This window comes from Mandrillus leucophaeus, unplaced genomic scaffold, assembly GCF_000951045.1.
Source record: "Mandrillus leucophaeus isolate KB7577 unplaced genomic scaffold, Mleu.le_1.0 Scaffold514, whole genome shotgun sequence".
Taxonomy (NCBI): domain Eukaryota; kingdom Metazoa; phylum Chordata; class Mammalia; order Primates; family Cercopithecidae; genus Mandrillus; species Mandrillus leucophaeus.
In genome coordinates, this window is record NW_012105520.1 from 524,743 (window position 1) to 529,144 (window position 4,402).

Here is a 4,402-nt window from a genome sequence, read left to right on the forward strand (position 1 = left end):
GAAATGTTACTAAGGTTACTTAGATACACACAAGCATGCAACTAGTAAAGCCCCTTATGTTCTTGTTCTTACACAACTGTAAAACGAACACGTACAGGTTAAATACAGCCAAAGCCAAAAACCCCGGACAGCATCACCATTAATCACTGCTTTGCTGAGGCCCCTTGCCTCGTGGAGTGGATGAACACGCAGGGTTGCTAGAGCGCTCTGCCTGCCTGCGCCCCCCTGTGTAAGAAGGCTCACCTTTTCCCGTTTCAGGGCCTCGGAGTGGTATGTGAGAGGGAACTTCTATGAGGGGAATTGGCTCACTTGGTGATGGAGGCTGAGAAACCCCATGATAGGCTGCAAGCTGCAGAACCAGGAGAGCCGGGGGCAGTCCTCAGCCCAGCTACAAAGAACCAAGAGCCTGGGGTGGGGATGGGGTGGTGGGCAGCAAGTCTCAGAGGCCAGAGGACCTGGAGCTCTGATGCCCGATGACAGAGAAAGAGCAACCTAGCTCCAGAAGAAAGAAACCTGAATTCCCGTTTCCTTAGCTTTTTTTTCTACCAGGGCCCCAGCCCATCCTGTGGTGCTCACCTGCACTAAGGGCAGATCTTCCCCACCCGAGCCACGGCTCTGACGCTGGTTGCCTCTGGAAGCACCCACACAGACTCACCGGGGCAGCCCAGCCATTCGAATCAAGTGCCAGGCCGCCTGGGTTTCCCTTCTAGGAGAAGAGGGCCAAGCTCCATGCCTGCTGCAGCACTGAGAATACGTAATGCATCCCCGGGGTCTGGGTATCCCCGAATCCAATCAAGTTGACACCTGAGTCATCCGAGTGTGGCGGATGAAAGCAGGCCTGGGGTGCCTGAATCACCGGACTGCGCTGCTGGTGAATGGCGGATCCAGCGTTCTCATGCCCAAGCCTCATGGGCAGCTGCCTCATTGTCATTTTGTTTCAGATCAGGTCAGAACAAAACGATGTGGCCACTGATTGATTTTCTCTTTCTCTCCTCCTTCCACAGCCCGCGGCCCTCAGTGTCACAGCGTGGCCTTGGCTTATGTGCCACAGCAGGAGCTAAGCGGGTCCTGGACCAGCTCTTCGAGAGGTGGAAGGGGCCCCGCCAGCTCTGGGGAGCAGCAGCCTTGGGCTGTTCGGAGCTTTAGGCACAAGAAGAGAAGCATCTCTTGCATCTGTGCCCCTGGGGGCCTCTTCAGCTTTGCAGTGGTTTATAGGAAGACATACCTCCCAGAGGGGCATGGACTGCCACCAGGACTGACCCCGGCGTCGGGAGGACACTTGCAGAGCCTTGAGATCACCTGTTTGGCAGGTCCTGGACTGGGGCCGGGCAGGCAGGGACAGGGAGGAGCCCCGGGTGGCTTTCGGGGCTGCAGCACTGCCACACATCCTTTTCCTCCCGGCCCGCCCTGCTGGGGCACTACTGCCGTTTATAGATGGTGTCCCAGGCCTGGGAAACCAGGTTCCCAGGGGTTGAGACCAGAAGGTTGATGAGCAGAGAACCCAGGACAGATTTTATAAGGTGCAGAAACTGCAGGGGGGCCTCAGTGACATCCACGAGGCAATAAGGCTAATTGCCTTATTTGCTAATAAGAGCAAAGGACACCCAGACCTCCAAAGTTTGTGGGCCCCTGCCACAAAGCTGTAAGTCCCAGCCGACCCACTGAGGGCCTTGCCCAGTGCTGTGGCCTGGTGGGGACACAGATGCTCTGGCCACTCAGTGGAGCTGGGCCTGCAGCAGACTCAGGACTCCGAGTGCCCTGGGGGTCACCCCTCACATCCCCTCCTCAGAGCCCACCCTGAGAGGCAGCAGTGACCCCCGTGGTACACACGTGCCAACAGCACTGGGGGCTTCTCCCCGGGAGACCACGCTGCCCTCCAAGACCAGGGGCAGCTGTGAGCTGGAGATAGCAGAGGGACCCCAGGGAGTCCCCTGCAGACCCCACCAGGGCCGCATCCGTCTCAGTTTGGGGGACAGTGATGGGGCCCTCACCATCCTCTTGAATCTTGGCCCCCATTTGCGCCCTGAGCTCCAAGATAAGAATGGCCGTGAGAGAACTGCTGAACATTTGTTCATTGCTGTCACCTCCTGAGTCACTGGGGTCCCTCAGCAGAACCTCCCTGACACCTGGGCTGTGGAGAGGTTGGTGCCTGTCAGTGACCATCCTAATGCCTCTCACTCACTCCTAACCCCCTGTTTGAGGGGGAGGGGTGTTGGTGCCTTGACGGGGCTGGGTAGGGTGTCCAAACTTGTGGCTTTCCAGGCACCTGCAGTGTGAACACTGCTTGACTGGCTCAGGGTTAGGGCTGCAGAGGGGGCTGTGCCACAAACCAGTTACTTAAGCAGCCCTGAGTGTCCCCATGCCTTGGTGCGGGTCCTGGAGGCCTCTTGGGGGTGGGACCTTTGGGCAGGGTTTGCCCACTGATGCGCCCCCCACCATGGGGCCCTGGCTACATGGGGCTCCTTGGACCCTATAGACCCTGCAGACCCCACCTGTGTCAGGCCGGTTGCCCGAAGACACTTGGCTGTGGTCCCCGGGGATGGCTTTGCTGGCGCACTCAGGAGCCCGGCCGCGGGGGCTGCAGGGAGTGCACCTAGACCCGTGGCGTTGCTTCATTGAGATAAAGAACACTTATCACATAGCACAAAGGACGGGCCATGGTGCTTTCCCCGAAAGTTGTGTTGAGTTTTTATCAGTTTCCTAACTTAATAAAAAGAGTTGAGAAAATTCTTTGCCTGCCTTGTGTGCTGGTGTTAGTCTTGGAGACATTCCTGTTGGCTGACTTCAGTCCTGTCCCACCAGCCAAGGCTCAGGCCTGCCTGCTGGCGTCTGCCCTTCTCATGAGCTGGGAAGGGGGACCCACCCGGATGAGAGGTCTCCCCATTCCTGTCTCCTCCTGAAGTTACTTCAGAAGCCGTGAAGTTGATTCCGTGGAGAGCCCTGATCCTGTCTGCCCCTCCTCTGGAGGGCGATTCTCTCTTGGAAACTAGTAAATAGAAGCTGGGAATGTCATTCCATCCACTCAAAAAGGCAGAACCTCCAGTTGATGCTCCTTTGTCTGAAAATAACCCAAGCGCCATTCAGAGGGGCAAAATGGCTCCAGGAGGCAGCTCTGCGGTCTGAGCGCCAGCTCACGGCACCATTGTGCCCACTGGTTGCACTGTGGGTCCTGGTCTACCTGCCCTCCTTGTGTGTTTTCATAGTCACCGTGAACCTCATGAGCTCAAGCATATGCCCGCGGGGTAAACATCGTGTTCTATGTTTTGTGGTCTCACCTTCAGGCGCCCCTCAGACAGCGGGCAGCCCAAGAAGGTCATGCTGTGGCGCAGCCTGCGCGCGGGGTGGCTGTGCTGTGAACGGGAACCCGGAGGTGCCCCAGCACGGTGGCTCTCAGCGGTGGCTTCCATGGTGCTCAGTGGTGTGCTGGCCCACAAAATCCAAATGGCGCCTTCACAGTGTAAGAAGTGCTCTGATGCTGGCGTAGGGGCGTGACGTCACATTCCTTAGAAAATGGAATGATCTTGAGTGGGTTTGCCTCAGAGGTGAGTATGGTGCGTGTACAAGGGCCAAGAGCAGAGGGCCTCGTCCCTCCCCCTGCCCAGAGGTGCAGCCATGGGAGGGGCGTCCTAGGACTCGTCTCGCACTGTCGGCTCCTGCAGCAGTGGTGGGGACCACAGGTGAACGCCACCACTTCCATACAGGCCTGAGCGCTTCACTCTGGCCAGCGCTTCACATCCAAGGCCAGAAGTTGGCTCCAGCTAGAGTCCTGTGAGTACAGCTCAGACAGCAGCAGAGGTGAAGTTCCCTGTCACACAGTCACAGGGTGAGTGTGAGCCGGCCGTGGCCCACAGGGCCCCAGCGTTGCACCCCGCCCCCTCTCTCCCTGCTCGGCAGTCTTCCATGCAATGCAGCGGTTTCCTGGTCCACCCTGGCCATCCCAGCCCCGGCTGTCCCATCTGCACTCCAGCCAGTGGGAAGGGGAGGAGAGAAAGTGATGGGCAGGCCTGTTTTAAGGGCATGGCCCAGAAGTTGCACCATAACTTCTGCATTCTCCTGGCAGCTAGAACTCAGTCACATCCATGCCTGATTGCGAGCGGGACTGGAAAGTGCCCTGAGGAAACTCCAGGGCTCCAACACAACTAAAGGGAACCTAGATATTAGACAGGTAGCAGCCTCTTCCTCTACATGCTGGGTCAGGGTTGGAAGGAACCTGGGCACACCGCCCTGCCTCCCGCTTCTCTGGGAGCATGCAGAGCCACCGTCTGCCAAGATCCTGGCTCTTGTCAAACCCCTCTTGTCAAGCAATTGTCAAGCCCGGATTGTGTGCTGCTCACTGGCCAGTGCTTTGCATAATTACCTCCTTTAACCTTCGCAGTGACCCCCGGAGGTAGACATTCTTGTC

General features: G+C 57.9%; 2 protein-coding genes across 2 annotated transcripts in view; both read left to right on the top strand.

Moving 5' to 3' along the window:
- LOC105551271 (kelch-like protein 25) overlaps positions 1 to 2,727 on the top strand; it is a 30,313-nt gene extending 27,586 nt beyond the window's left edge. Inside the window, exon 2 of the mRNA XM_011996448.1 lies at positions 1,005 to 2,727. The gene's annotated coding sequence lies outside the window, so the exon portion shown is untranslated. The remainder of the gene's footprint in view (positions 1 to 1,004) is intronic.
- Positions 1 to 2,727, top strand: part of LOC105551270 (kelch-like protein 25) — a 15,170-nt gene extending 12,443 nt beyond the window's left edge. The window contains exon 2 of the mRNA XM_011996447.1: positions 1,005 to 2,727. The gene's annotated coding sequence lies outside the window, so the exon portion shown is untranslated. The remainder of the gene's footprint in view (positions 1 to 1,004) is intronic.
- Positions 2,728 to 4,402: the final 1,675 nt, after the last annotated feature.